Source organism: Hetaerina americana, unplaced genomic scaffold (assembly GCF_022747635.1).
Source record: "Hetaerina americana unplaced genomic scaffold, ioHetAmer1.1.p SCAF_3, whole genome shotgun sequence".
NCBI classification, from domain to species: domain Eukaryota; kingdom Metazoa; phylum Arthropoda; class Insecta; order Odonata; family Calopterygidae; genus Hetaerina; species Hetaerina americana.
The window spans coordinates 94,965,644-94,982,499 of NW_027286874.1; the positions used below are offsets into that span (position 1 = coordinate 94,965,644).

Genomic DNA, 16,856 nt, shown 5'->3' on the forward strand with positions numbered 1-16,856 from the left:
TAATTAGTTAATTTTTTTGAGGTCACGGCATATAAGAATTCCCGAATGATTTATTTTCCTGATCGGTTGGTGATAATGATGGAGAATTAATCTTAAACCATGCACCAAAAACAGTCCCTACCTGGCTATTTGGCAGGAGTGTGCATAAAGCAGATGGAGAAATGTCCTCGTCCCCCCTTCATAAACAATTATTTAATCTGCGCAGGTTTGTCACCCGCATACATTTCAATTAGCAGCTTGGATTGTACTCTGGTGAGTCTTGTAACTGTCTAATCGAAAATTGATGAGGACCTGGAAATAGGTTTGCTCAACCTTCCCCATTGTCTGTGCATAAATATGTTTGACAACTAAGCAAATTTTCATATTATGATCAGTTCAGTGAATGCTGGAGCTTTTTGGAGGAAATTTAACATCATAAGCCATGTGAATATCTTCTTGCAATCCTTAAGGCTATGACCTGTATTTGCACAATTTTATACAATACGATTTGATACTTAATGCTTTGAAAAACGTCTTACCACTAAAACACTTAGTGTTTTAATGGTAATGTTTTATCCGAGGTTTTCGATTTTAAATAAACCTTGCTTTCCAAACCCAGAATTAACATATATTCCCTGGTTTTAGCATTTTCCTTATGCTGTTTTATTTCCTTATGATGTATTATTTTTATATCACTCTAGTGGGTGCTTATTGTCTTGTATTTACGCATCCCCGGGGTCATCTCATTGCATATATGTATCATAGATACAATACCGTTCAGAAGCATTTCTTTCTATTCACCACTTTAAATTTCATGACCAATAGCTGGTAAATCAATTCTCAGTACTTTAAAGGTTAAATAGTTGATCATATTTCTGCAGTCTCGCCAATTAGTATGTATTTATTCAAGATGAGAAAGCTAGTATTGAAAGAATGCTACCTATATTAATAAAAATTATCATATATTCATTGAATTCCTGCTACAAATAACCTGTAAAATACGTCCAGTTGCACCTCGAGATATTGGGATAGGTATTTGTGGTGCACAAATCCGTATCATTAGTCCAAAAAGCAGTAATGGTAAGTCAAAAACCATAGTTTTGAAGTACCATATTGTTTTGTTCTATTCTCCTTATGAGTTTTCCTTAAAGTTATTTAAGGTATTACAGTGGTTCTATTGCCATGTTCACATCTCAGCTCCGGAAAAATTCATAGTTTGAAGCATTGCTTTTTTAATGCGTAGGGTAACAATTTTATATTGGTTTCAGAAATGAGTGTGGGTGCTGTTTAAATATTGCTAAATCGATTCTCATTCGCAAAATAGCTAAAATTTTTATCAGCCGTGAAAGTGCATTCCTTCATTATAATATTTAACTTTAATAAAACGATCACGAAACGACGATAATATTATATCACGCATGATAGTTGTGATTATATTTAAATTCGTTTTTTACCTCAAACATGGCGGTGTGTCAGGTTTGAGGTCACGTTCATCTCTATAAAGAGGTGTACAGTCGTCGACCATCCATAAACTACATTGTGTGATGAAATGAAGGTTGTGATAAGCTCCGTTTTCAGCTGTGTCTTTCATGCAGATTATTTTTAATTTACTATTGAATATTTATTCCTGTGTTTCACCTATGCTCCCAAAGAAGTAGACGATTTTGCCTGGTTTTCGTGAATGGCGTCGAGGTAAGTTGACAACAACATGGCTCAGTGCATTATAGTCAGTGAAATAATTTATGTATAGCTTGTTTTTCAGTATGTATAGTTTTAAACCGTATTGCAATATTATATGTCTGGCATATAAATAAGTTTGAAACGTGTCGGAATGTTTTATTTTTGAACCTAAAATTTAATTTTTTCTTCGAATTCAATGGGATATTGCATCTATATTGATTTCTTAGGTTTTCGGCTATTATTTTCTATAATTACTGCATTGCACCCGTTTGAGTTGCTTTATTCGTCTGTAAAACGACAGCTCACGTTTAGTTAGCTGTGACCTAAATATTGTTCTCGTGTAATCTGCGTCGTGATTTTCCCACTAATAGAGTAGGATGCGTTGGTTTTTTTTAAGCTGCATACCATCCTTTATTTCTGTTTAGTAAACTGGTTACCGACTTTGGCCAATGCTCAATCTAGGAAAACAATTTGCCTAATGGTTTGGATCGATTATGAACTAATTGTCCGTTTGCGTGATTTTGCTATTTCATCATGTATCTTCCTCAATATATTTTGCCTAAACTTTTCGAAGTCCGACATATTTTCTACGCTAATGTTAAATTCCGGTGCTATTCAGTGTTATGGAAACATTGCATTGCATTTTTCCAACTCCATGTTGTTCTGATAATCCGTACTTCCTATTAGGAAATAGTTCACTCCTCAATTTTGGTTATTTTTATTTTAGTTGTTACGATTTTCTACATTTACTTTCGTTCATATTCTGTGCTAGTATATATTTATTTTTATCGTCAACTAGCGAATATTAATATTTTTCATTAATAGTTTATCAATATTTTTGTTTTTATATTCCGTTTGTGTAATGCCCATTTATGTCTTTGGCTCCAATCCGCATGCCGGATTGGTTATTCGCCACTAGATTTGGTATCGAAATTCTTACTAAGTTTACTTACTGCTTTGAATGTCAGGGGAGTTCATTATCAATAGCAGTTGTTGGAAGAAAATATTGGAAGTAAATAACGTGTGAGTGATTTTTTGTGTTTCTATATTGTTTGTTGCTGTCCAATTTATTATATATATATATATATATATATATATATATATATATATATATATATATATATATATATATATATATATATATATATATATATATATATACACACACACACACACACACACACACACACACATATATACACCCCTATATATTTTTCCATATACATATTTTTACACACACACACACACACACACACACACACACATATATATATATATATATATATACACACACACACACATATATATGTACATACATACCCACACGCACAGGTTGATTAGCCTTCAACAGGTGAAGTGTGTCCTAAGGTTTTGCATGTCTTTTGGTTCACTTAGATTTGTTCAAATAGCCATGGATCGACCCTTGAGAATGTTCCGTACTCTGTGTACCTTTACTGCTCAACCCCTCACTGGTGGTCCTGGATTTAAACGACGTATGTAGTATAATTTATGTGAGTTCCTCTCGTGTCTATGAATCACAAACGGGACCATTACAAGGTAGTCTTTATGTCTGGGCTTTTTTCCTTTAAATACCTTTTTTTTCGAAAGCTCGTATTCGTCGAATAACTCTTCTAAAACTCGCCCTCTACCCTACGGTTTTTGTAAAATTAAAAATAATTGTCTGGATGTGTAAATTCCTTTCGGTCCTAAGGATCGTCCGCCATAAATGTCATTTTAAACCAGCTGTCAAACATCGTTACGAATGAATTGAATGGATGTATTGAGGAAATGGAATTACGTGTAAGAAAAATGAAGCGTGTGAGTGCATGTTAAAGGAACCATCTGTTCACTGACAAATATTATAATATAGATGCCCTACTTCAACCCGGAATGCGTATCTTTCCAAATGCTTTTCATTACACGGAATATGTTATCACTCCTCATCCGTCGCTGTTTTCCGCGTGGTTTATTTTCCCTTTTCTTTAGTTAAGTGCATGCGTTAATATTAAAGTTATGGTATCGGGTTGATCGGGTTTTTTTAATAGTTTTGTTGTTCAAGAAATTATTAAGAATGGTGAAGTACTGTAACAAGCACAACTTCTTTTAAGCCGTAAATTTCTATTTCGAGGTATGCACTTACAAAATATAGACATGCGCCTTCAGCTGGGATATGATTCTCAATCGGAACCGATGCAACGTCACCGTGAATAATTCGCTGCAAATGTTCAAAAGCCTTGATAGAATTACAATTTTGGACAGGCAACCTGACGTAGGAATCACTAGGCATTTAGTTCAGCCTTAGTGTTTAATACTTTATCATATCATCCGCAAGGTGACGATTTGATATCAGAAATCAAATGATATTTGGTACATATTTTCTTAAATTGTGCCATTCATCGGCATACCTTATATGGGCAGGTTCCGTAGTAGAAATTGTTAACGATATTCTCACCAGCATGAATGAAGTGTACCGAATAAAATAGTTGAATATTGTCTCACACAATTGCATATCAATATAAGTAATTTATTGTTGACACCTATGGATTTTAGAATTTTGTTGTTCTATTTTCTGAACCGAATACTTAATGGTACTTATATATTTTTTCTTTTATTAACATGAACCTCTGGGAGGCATGACGGTAAAGTAGGGCAACTGACGTGCTGTTGCCCAGGGAAGGAAGGGTAGCTCTGTTGCCCTTAAACGAGCGTTATGTCAGATAACTTAGGTCTGCAAAGGACTGTATGTATAACAATTTAAGAATCATCCTTTTCTTCTTCGGAATGAATTATTTTTATTTATTGACAATAAAAGTGATTTGGATTGGCCATAAGTTCCAGATCTCGAATCCTATCTCGACCAGTTTCACCGCCTATTGCGTGTTTTGATTTTACAGTGACATATGACCTTGAACAGTGCACTTAAGAATTTCCTATTTTGGTTATTGAAATACCCAATTTACTATCCACTCACGCTTAAACGTATTCAAGTAAATTAAGTAATTAATTTTTTCTTTAATTAAAAACGGCAAAACATTCGGCCTGTGCCAAATAAGTAGGTACGTATATTTTCATATTCACAAATGATTTTGCATGCTTTTTTTCAATTTTTCCTTTAAGCTAAATAATATCCCTAAAACGTGTCATCTACGTGTCCGTTTCGGTGGGTTTCATTACTTGAGCAGTCGACTCTACTGTAAGTTAAGTTGCATTATTTGATAGCTTTGCCGTGGTCTCTATAATCTTTTCAATGCTCGTGTCTTGTGGAACTCGAGTAATGGAGACATCACAAACATAAGGAAATTGCCGCGTATTCTTGCTGAATTCATTGGGTTTCATTGCTTACGGAAATGCGAAATGGGCGTTTCTTAACCGTAGTGGTCGGGCAACACTGCAACACCTCGTGGTGTAGTGCCCGGCTCAGCCAGCGGCTAAACGCACGTGTTAACTATCACTTTTGAAAGGGTTCCTGTGTATGCACTACCATATACGATGGTAGAACCACAACAGTTAGTATGCACAGAACCCCAACTTTATATATTCACCCATGAAGTTTTGTGGCTGAGTAATGGATAACACATTGAAAGATCTATAATATACGGCGCATTTACCTAATTTGATCAACAATATATGTATGTGTGTATGTATGTATATTTAGTTGTGTGTTTGTGGTTCGCGGTAGTTCAGGTTTAGAGCGTTGGACTACTGACCTGAGGGCCCGGGTTCGATTCCTTGGCAAGCCTCTTGGGCACCTGCAGCTCCACCCAAGTTCTGTGATTTTTCGGGTACCAGGTCTTCCTGGGAAACCATAACTGGCACAGGGAAAGAAACTGGCTCCCCTTCCCTGATGTATGTACGTATGTATGTGTGTGTGTATATATGTATATATATGTGTGTGTGTAGAAATAAATAAATATATATATATATGTGTGTGTGTGTAGAATATATATATATATATATATATATATATATATATATATATATATATATATATATATATATATATATATATATATATATATATATATATATACACATACATACACACACACGGCGCAATACGGCACAATAGAACCCAAAAATAAAAATGATAACATGTAAAAGGACAAACATTCGGTAAGTTTGACCTTTCAGCCTTCTCTCAGGCCTTCTTCAGGTCACACTGGTGTTCTGTTTTTACTAATGGATTAAAAAAAATTATCAATGACCCTCAGAATGTTGAATACCTCAGATTGCACCCCGCTTTATTAATGAAATATTTTTCTAGTGGCTCCTAAATAATGAACAATTTTACCTTTCAGTCGTATACTCGTATTTATTGCGCATTGCTTGAGTAATGTGGCTGTGTAAAAGCCCTACTTATATTGTCTGGTTAAGTGGTACACCAAGCTATAAGGAATAATTGCTTTCTCATAGGAGTGTTTCATGGGTAATTGAATGTGTCTGAAATTGGTGAGTATTTAATATGGCCCACTGCTCAGTTATGGTATGGCATGGACATTCACATTATCATATATGATGAATGGTTTTGGCTTCCCAATGTATTCCACGTTAGCATTATGAGAGTGATATATGTCAAGTATTTCCTGAGTTGAAATTATTTTTCCTTTGAGCCAACAGGGCTTTAGTTAAGGAATGGGAATGGCTTACGGACACACTAGAAGTGAATCCGACTGGACCCTTTGAAATCGCTGACAGTGCCTACGACTTTCTTAAATCCACGAAAAAAATGCTATACAGAGATTCAATTGATTCTATTGAATGAATATATTATTTATATCCGAGCAAGGACTGACAATTCTATTGCGAACAACTTGTTATTAGAGGTCGCCGAACGCTGAGCCCGGGATAATATTCACTCGGAGAAATCGATCAAGGCCGAAGAAGTTGCAAGCGTTTTCACTGCAAAGAACCCTGGAGAACGCGAGGATGGAAAGGAATATTCCCAACAGGGTTTCAATTGATGATTTCATTTCTCCGTTTTAAAATGAAACAAAATAATTAAATGCGTGTACTGTGAGTTTCGTTGCGATCATAAATTCACCTAGAAGGAATTCCCATCCCAGAGGTAATTGAAACCTTGATATGTCTCACAATATGATTGCATGTTAGTTTTCGTTCATGATTGAATTCAGACGAATATACCATTCGTTATATATTGAATCGTTACAAACATTGCAAGGTGTCCGAGTCTTTTTTATTTGTCCAATGTTTTTCGTTTTCTCGACCGAAGTGTTCGAGGTAATCAAGTAGTATAATCCTAGGGAGTTGATGTTGATCAACTGGTAATATTATAACAGAGCCGATGTATAAGTAGTTATTATTTTTATTATGCAATATAGAGCAGCCTACATGGGTGATATTTTGTCGCCTGTGTGACAAAATCTTATTTAAAACAATCATTATGCCAATGATTGATGCAAAATCTATCAAATGCAATGTTTAAAAAAGAATGTACTAGTAAGAATACCACCAAGCTACGCCCTCCACAGTATATATTTTCGATGAAGCACCGCCATGTCGGTGTGATTCAAATAGCAGACATATGGGCGGCATCTCCGAAGGGAAATAGTGATCGAAGGAAAGTGAGTTCTGGTTATGGTGGTGCGGGACAGTGGTTACTAGTAGGAAAAATAGTGGTCGGAGGCCATAACATATCTGAGCTCAACCTGCAATTTACACGGTGCCGTGTGGACCACGCTATTGCGTGCATGCGATAATCCAAGAGCGTTAGTTACTAAACTACATTAATAGCACAAACATACAACTATTAATAACTACAGAGTTTGCGAAGTTTAAGTATGAGCCGAAGTCCTTTCAAGAGGTTGGGATCGTTCTTTGTGGCATTTACCTTCGTTTTTACAGAGTGAGCTTTGGCTTTAATTAGGGATTTGATTAGAAGTCATATCCTGTAAAATATTGAAGTGGTCTGCTAAATGTTAGTATTTGGAAATTGGTAGTTGTACCAAAATAAGTTATCATAGTTCATATTTTATAAAAAACATGTTCTTGAGTAAGTCTATCATCATATGTTAGATCAGTGATAAGGAAATATGATCCAATGAATCGGTAATCATTGAAAGAAGAATGATCGAGCGTAAAGGAGACGGTAATTTTCGATTTATGTTAGTGTGGAAATAAAACTCAAAAGTAAGAAAATATATCTTCTTAGCTCATTGGCGGATTTTAAGTCTATATTTTTAAAATTCGTCCGCCAGAATTCTTTAGTAATTCGATTATTCTAGTTGTTCCGATATGTATTCGAACTCTTAAGAATATTTCATGTGCCATGATGGGATTCCTTGCGATTGCGTTCAGGAATTAAGGCAATTCTAGGACCATAAACAAGAAAATTGTGTGGCCGTTTGTAATCTGACCCGAATAGACAGGAAACCGAAGGTATTTTTTCTACAGACAGGATTCCCGGAAATTACCGAAAATTCCGCAAACTTCCGGCGTCTAACCAAAATTTGTTTGCGAAATGTTTCGTTGGAACTTATTACCGGATGAAGTGACTCGAAAACGCCAGTTCAAATAGGATTAAGTATACTGTACTAATAATTTGCTACGGCAAAAAATGAAGTATTTTTTGGTCTGTTTGCTTTTACTGCGTTTGTTCTTTCAACGCTTTGTTGTCGAGAAGAAACATTTCGGCGTATCATGCCCCATCTTCACGACCATCACATATTCCACCAATTCCTTTATTCGCATATGTTTCACGTATGTAAACAGGGTGTTCAGCGAACAGAAAGAAGCATGAAATTTCATAGGATACGGATATTTCGTGAATGTGTCATGGAATTCAGAATACGACCTGGAAGTTTGCCAGGTTTCTAGAAAAAGGAAATTCCCTGCTTAAGTTCCAACTGTTGCATCAATCTCTCTCATGTGGTAGTGGTAGTTTTGGGTCATCTTATGGTGAAGCATTCTGAATTTCATTTGGAAGAAAATTACGTCATTAAACCATGGCCTTATATTCGGAATAGATCATCTTTGGATCAAACTCGGAGCTCATTAGCAAGCTGATCGCCGTTCTGCAGCCTTAAGCATTATTTCTTCCATATTAATGTTTACATAACGTCAATAGTTGCCATAGGTACCTCCGAAGTATAATTTTATTATAATATTTACAGACTTTTAGGTTGCATTTTATTAAATGTCATGCTTAGGTTTGTAATATGTCCTCAGGGAAAATTTGTATCTTCCATGGGTTGTAGAATATTTTTAGTTTGTTTCTGATGCATTTTGTAGACTATAGAGGAGACTACTCCTTCGTACTAAATTGTCATCATTTTTCCGTATCTCGTTCATCATCATTATTGTTGTTATTTACTAATTTAGTTCCTCTTCAATAGCTGTTTTGATTAATGCTCCAATTCAGCAGAGACTATTTCCTTCCGCATAGATGATGATCGAATTCAAAAACCTATAAAAATTCAAAGGCAAAGCATAGTAAACCTCGGGTAAGATTTTTTGCTGAATCATATTTGTGTCGTTTCCATGTAGGCTTCCGCGGAGATTATTGAAATATCGTCCGAAAAATGGATACACGCGGAAGAAAACCCGAAAGAACCACTTCCTACATATTTGTGTCGTGTCTAACTTCGACTTCTGACCATTAGGTGGTTTTGTTTTTATTTTTGTCCTTTTTCATCATTTTCCAAGTGAAAAAACTTTTTGTCCAGCGGCTCAACTGTGTAATCTTCCAAACTTTCTTTTATTGTATTTTCTCAAATGCGTTTTATAAATTTGGGACAGCTTCTGTGTCGGTTAATGTCATAACTCAATGCATACATAATCAAAAAAGGGGTTAAAAATTCTGAGGAAGTTTAATCAAATATGCTGTCATGCCTAAATCAAATCATTGTGAACCCAGGAGATACTGATTTACGGCGTTTTCATCCCAAATCCTGGTCTAAGCTTATTGCAGATCAGTGTAATCGGTGTCGCGTTTTCAGAAGTGCACCTTAAAATTACCTAAAATTTAGACACAGTCGCCATACTTGAAAGGTTTAAAGTATTATTCCGCGTTCCCTGGGTAGGAAAATTTTGGAATGTTTTTATCTCTCCATTTTGAACTAGAACTTCCCATACAGCCTTTTCCCAGATAGCTTTTTCATATTATAATATTCAACATTTGCCTCCAGAATTGAGTTCTTGAAATGGGGTTCCATCTCGAAATGTATTAGTTGCCTCTTTTAAGTAATTTTAAACATTGTATTAATTCCGTGTTCTTTGAATTGAATTTAGATACATTATAATAAATATCAAGCCTCTATGATGTAAATATTTGAGAAAAACAATTTCCCATTCCAAGTAAAATACTAAAAACCACTACAGAATGGGATTGTGTCATAAGGGGAGGGATTTAAAACCTCATTATGGTGCAATGGAGTGTCAAAGGAGCCTCTAAATTTTTCCTAAGTATGAACAAGCACTTATAGCGTATTTACGGTAATAATACATATTGTTTTCCCTCCATGTCCATTTTAAAATCGTATTAAAACACAACAAACACATTTCAATGAAACGTATTATTCCCTTTCCATTACATTTGAATTTCTTGCTCCAACATTTTCAAACGAAAAGCTGGAATTAATACTATTTTTAGCGCGGCTGTGTATTTCGTTTCAATGTTCACCATAATGACAACCGCCATTCTTTATTTCTTTAAACATCATTCCCTAACTCATTTATTTTTCTTTGGCTATTGCGATACGTTTTATGCCATTCAAAGAAGCATTCAAAAATATCGTGGAGTATTGTATAATTACACAAGTGGAGTGACCGTTGTGAAGATATAATTAGCGTTGGAAACATAAGGGGAGGATATTGAATTTTCTGATTTTTTTCCAATAGTCAAACGAAGTTAATTTCTGGCATGGTATTAAGGAGCTGGAAGGCAAGTTCCTTTATGATAGGCGTCAAAACGTTTTTGTTTCTGGCCGATTAATCTCTCAAGGAATCGATACCAAAAGATTTTCATTTAATCAATGTTGCCCCCCGTTTGTGGTGCAATTAAGAAAAGGGCTTTAGTGAATCAATACTATTATTTTCAAGAAGAATCCAACTTAGCGACGAAACATTTGCGTCGAACACAGAAAAAAACTAGTGTACACTATCCATTCGTATGTAATGAGGCTCCGTAGATGTCAAGGCTAATTATAGGAAAATATGCATTGAAACACATTTATTTGGCTGAGGAAATGATGAAATTACACGAAAAATCAGGTGTATGTCTTTATCTCATGTTAATTGATATCGCGTAGACTTAGCGAAATCGGCGATTTGCAATTATTCCGCGCTTTCTCAACTGAACATTAGAGATTAAGTTAAGCGATCAAGTATTCTTATTCGCGTCAATGATATGTCTTCTTCATCTCTGAACGCTATCTTCCCATCTTCAAAGTCCCCGTGCATACGGCTATTCTTGTCCGCTGACTTCTTCGCTCTTGTAGGACGACGTTGCTTTTTTTTTGGCGTCAACACTCGAAGCAGTTGGGTCTACTAATATAATGATTCGGCCTCCATATGCAACGTATCTTCTTCGATGATAGTGGTTCGGAGATAAAATGTATCTCACCTGCCAAAAAAATTCCTATGCGTCGCAATTGAAATAGTTGGAGACAAATTGTGTGATTGCTGTTTAACTTCTAAAAACCATGACCACCTGGATAGTATGAAGCCATAAAAATACAAACGAGGAAGGTTTGGCTGGAACAAATTCGTGGTTTGATAACGTATGATCATTGACATTAAGTGCAGAAATATTTATTAATAATTAATACTTAAACACTGTTGAGGTGCATAAAATCATGTGCCCATTTAATCCTTGTAAACATAAGCCTTTTTGGGGTTTTGCGTTAGACTGCTGATTTTCTTTCGTCGTCGAAACTATTTTATATGCATTATACTGTTTAGGGTAAGGAGGAAAATTTTAACATTTTTACGGTTAATTTCCAGATGAATGCAATGGTCAGTGGTTTTTATGTCTCTAATGCCTTCATTCGTTAATAATTTAACGAACTGACAAATGCCATAATTATTCATTCAAGGATATTTGACAAAATTTGGTGCCACTTTATGTAATAGGCACTGTGCTACTTTAATGCGCACGATGCTTGGTAGAGGTTACGGTAGGTCGTCTAATGTCTCACTGCCCAAGAAAATATGATAAAAAATAATTTCAACCGGATCTTGAATCTTTCGGCTATTATAATCAATCGGGATGAAGTTTCAGACAAAAATACTATCGAGTGACCTGGCAATTTACCGCTGATATGTGGGGTCTGAGTTGTCCGTGAAGAGAGGCAAAACCGGGCTTCTTCACAAAGAGCAATTAAGTCGACTTTTAGGATTAATCTCCCAATTTTTAAATGCTGGCAAAAATTCTAATTCTTTCAAATGCAGCAAACCAAACCCAGCGCCTCTGCGGAGCGAACTCGAACTATGGATGCCAGTTAGCGACCATGAACCAGTGTATTTTTTTTTTAAATTACCTAAAAAGATTTATTTCCATTTGTTGTACCCCTGTTTTTTCCCCTGACCATTCTATTGATTGTAATGTGTTACCACGGTGTTGTTTATTGCCTGTTTGCTCCATGACGTCAGAATAATCTGATGTTTTCTTTGCAGGGCTGAAGATAATGCCTAAATCTAAAACATGGGTGCACACAATTTGAAGAACTTGACTGTCTTCTCCTCTTCCAACTTTCATGAGAGACTTTTTATGCTCCCCAAAAATATTTATTGTCGCAAAGTAAGAATCTCAGAACTCACTCCCGGGTGAGCCCAGTGCAGAGTCATTTCAGAGGAGACAGATTATAAAGATTACAAAGTCTGCTAGTGTACTACGGATATCAGAAGTTTTTTTTTATTTTTTAACTGAGAGGTGTAAATTATTCATGGTATCACGCCGTCTTTAATTTGAGAAAGGCATATCCTGGCATAAGATCCCGACTGTTGAAAAAAAAACTATCATTATTTGCAACTAATGCTCCACAAATCAAATTTTCATGAGATAATTTAGCCATGTCCGTTAGTATCCATGTCGTTGAAAATTTAATATTTAGAATTTGCATTTGATACGTGAAATATCAGATTCTCGCACCCAACCTATTGGCGACTTACCATTTGTAGTGAGAAGCCGGATTTATTGGCTTATTGCTGAAATTTGATCGAATGCTGGAAGGCCTCGTTTTACGAAAATTATTCATTCATTTCGCATGCACGTAAGGAATATTTTGCTATCCAAAAGAGTGAATGTCACCATTCGTAGTTTAATTGATATTTTTATTGGGAGAGGTTTCAGCATGATACTTCATTTATAATAGTTGGTGGAGGCACAGGCACTGTTTCTGTTCATTATGCAAGAGTTGGGAAAAGGCATCGACTATTTTCATTTGACAGAGCTGGAAGAATTCCGGAAGACTATTTTGGTAGTACTCAATACTCCTAAAATAGTTAGTCTTCCAACATGAACATGAGAAGAGACTTATTTGACGACGTGCCTAGACACATCGACCAGAACTCACCAATGTCACTATAAAATATACGGAGAAATGAAGATTTTTACAATTTTCATTGTAAAGCGAAGTGGTTTGGAAACCGTTAGAACCAAAATATGATTGACTATTGACATGAAGGACATATTACGTTTACGTTAACTGTATTAGTTATTACAAAGGAAATCAACGAAATAACATTGCCTCCTCGCCCTCGTCAGTCTTGAATTTGATGTGAATTAGCCGCACTGGTATTTCAACAAAGATAAAATTACATGAAGAAGGTACTAGTTGTAAAACGGAGCACCTTGTTCTTTAATGGTAGCATTGTGTGACAATATGTGAGGGATGTCTACTAGATTAAAATCAGACAAGAGACTATATGCCATCACTCAACCCTGCTTACAGCTAGCGCCTTAATAAAATTAAATACTTCGGTGCAACATTTTTCTTATTAGAAAATTTAGGTAGTTACGAATTCGCCAAAGATATTCGTTGCCGCCGACGGGGAGGAGGCATGGGGATGTTTATATATGCTCCAGTGGTTGTCCTAGAGGAAAGGTGTTTTGTCTGTTATCTCCTTGCTCAACTAGTGGACAGTTTCTCAGATTTTCAAATCACTAGGCGAGGGGAGATTGCCGAAATTACTTTAACAATTTGATTACAAATAAATGGTAGCGAAATCACGAAACATAATTTCGAACTCAAATTCTGTCACTATCCCATTTGAATTGAAGAGCGTTTATTTTTTTCTTACTTGCATGGACTAAATTATCCATTTTGCAATTAAACACAGAATTAATGAATAATTTTTCTATTGCTAAATATTGTTTTTAAGAATTATTCCTTGGTCTTCATGGTACAGTTATTCGTCTTAATTCATCCTCTTACTTGACCATCCTAAGACAAGTATGAATCGTAAAATTTTGCGGGATACGCCCGGTAATAATTAAAAAAAGAAAAGAATATTTCATTACTCAAAATGCCCAAATAAATCTAACATTGTGTTAATAATGTACACTATTTCATAACAGTATAGAAGTTTCGTTCTAAGGGGGAAAATTGGATGATAAAGTAATCGCGCGAGAGCGATTGCCATTTATTTTGAAATTGCTTTTTAAAATACGCAATGTGTTCTTATATTGATATCCACCCAATGCTATTAACTAAGGATCAACTCAACATTTTTAATTTTTCTCATAGATATGTTAGTTCCGTTGTGCATGGCGTCACTCCGGAACTCATCATACTCTTATGTCATGGTTATCTCCATCTGCAGCACGCCATTGTTATTAAAATGACTTCTGTTCATTTTTTTACAAAGGTAAGCAGTCGAGAAAATCACTTCAGAAAGAAAATCAACCTCCTTGTGTGAGTCCCGGGTTTCTTTCGGCTTTCTCGATGAAAATATACATAAAAATGTAATATTCTGTAAACCTAGGGATGCATAATAGGTTCGTGTTTTCGTTTACAGCAAATGATTTAAATTTTCTTTTTAATTTTGCTTCGTAATGTTTAAATGTTCAGCGGTTCTTGGTGTCCACAATAGCTGGTTATAGGAATGCTGCTATTAATCCTGTTACTTCTGACAAAACCTTTTTCAAGTATAGTAATGCATATACTCACCACCCTTATAAGTTTATTCATTGACAAGAATAGGCGCGGATGGAACCGTCAGCGTTGTGGAGTTTCCTAGCTTTGCACCGGTATAGTTCTTTTTCAATTCCATTGGGTCTTAAGATCTCAGTATTCTGCCCTGTAATTAGTTATTTTAGGGGAGTTTTATCAGAGCTCACTACACATCACTACTTCTGTTTTTTTACTACTTCTGTTTTTTTATGCCCCTTTATTCTTGCCTGCTCGACTTACCTCGAACATGGTTCAACCCCACATCAAAAGTTTATTAGTCAGCTTTAAGTTCAGAACCTGAGTCAAAGGAAAATATATTAATAACTGTCCACGAATCTACAAAGTTGGCATTACGATTTTAAGCTATAATTTTTCGTCACATTCAACGTTTCGCGCTTTCACAGTTTCTAATCAATCTCCTCCCCAACATTCCACTCATTTGAACTCTCCTCCCCACATCTTGTAGCGGTTGCAAATAGGTAAATAAAAATAGCATATTTGTGGTGTGACATTACACTCCTGTCACAGTTGTACGCCCATCCCTTCTTGTAATAGTGCATAGTTCCCCTGCCTTGAGAAAAGTAGTTGAATGGTCTTCTTTGTATTAAAGTTGCAGATATAATAATAACATTTCAATCTCTTTAGTAGACGAGAATTCCCGTGCTTGGGGATAATTACCTCGCTTGTTTTTCTTCTGAGTGGCTTTGGTGTGTTATGTAATATATGATCGATCTCTGATTTGGGTAACGCCTTTGCATGTAGAAATTGGCGTTGAATATAGGTATGGTTGATAGTACATGACAATAATAGAAACGTAATCCCTCTTATTTTTCTATGATTTCATTTAGTCTTCTTGTTACGTACTCATTTACACAACAAAAATCATTTTCCGATTGATTTAAATTTAACTGAATTTTTGCTAATGCTTACTGCGACACATACGCAAGGCGTTACACAACTGTTTTATGTTGCCATCCACCTGCAATAGCATCGGTATAATGAATCGACTGGAAACGAGTCGATTTTTTCTTGGAAATCACGTCCCTTTAAGTTTTTAAGTGTGGTGAATTATTACATTTTTGTCTCCTTTCTGTGCTGTGCCTAATTTGATTTGCAAAAAATAATTTCTTACCGTATCATTCTAACAATAAAATCGTACCTGTGCGTAGTTGAAGCTTTTCTTTGGTGGGATTGAGTCTTTTGCGATACCACCGGCCGTGATAATTACAGCTGTGTACTGTTCCTTAGGTTGGAGCCACTATTTATAAGAAAGCTAATGCTGTATACATTTCTCTCTGCTCACATTAATGAGAATTTTTTATGCAAATGTTATTGTTGGATTATTTATTTTCTATCTCCAAGCAACCGCTGTGAAAATCATAGTACGCATGTTTTTTTTAAATTTTATATTCTATGACCTGACTTGGCGTTCCTTCCCTTGAGTCAGTTAAATGTACTCGGTTGGCGTGCTACCCTTAGGAAAATATTTTTCTAGATTTCAATTTACCCATTGCAAACATAAAATTATTGCTGTTATAAAACTCATTATTCCCGAAAAATAGTTTTTGGCACGCATATTTTTGGTTCTACTTAGGGACTGCTCTATTTTTAGTTTTTGGACTGAATTGGGGTTATTTGGCCGAAATGTCATACGTTTGGTGTGGAGTAATGTTTAAAATAAAATTAAAATAGATTTGGTTTCATGATATTAATAGATTCTGGGGAAACATGATATGTGTCAGTCTTCATTTTGGATATCGTGCCTGAAAGCTTCTCGACTCGACGGTTCCCATGCTAGGTCGGCATTATGTTCTTTTTCGGTTCTATTGCGATTACTGGTTTTTCATTGATGCTTTAAATCAGCTTTATATATATATATATATATATATATATATATATATATATATATATATATATTCATACATATTTATAGTAATAATCTCTTTACACAAGGACGCTGGTTTGAATCCCCTGAAGTGGGTTACCTTTGATTATGGACTACGGAATGCGAAACAATCTTCATCGTCTGGGTACTTAAAATGCAGATCTTCTGCCGAAATGTAGGTG

At 35.5% G+C, this 16,856-nt stretch overlaps 1 protein-coding gene across 1 annotated transcript in view; it reads left to right on the top strand.

Annotated features, from left to right (window-relative positions):
- The first annotated feature begins 1,539 nt into the window (after positions 1 to 1,539).
- The window catches only part of gw (trinucleotide repeat containing adaptor protein gawky), an 83,364-nt gene continuing 68,047 nt past the window's right edge, over positions 1,540 to 16,856 (top strand). The window contains exon 1 of the mRNA XM_071588299.1: positions 1,540 to 1,671. The gene's annotated coding sequence lies outside the window, so the exon portion shown is untranslated. The remainder of the gene's footprint in view (positions 1,672 to 16,856) is intronic.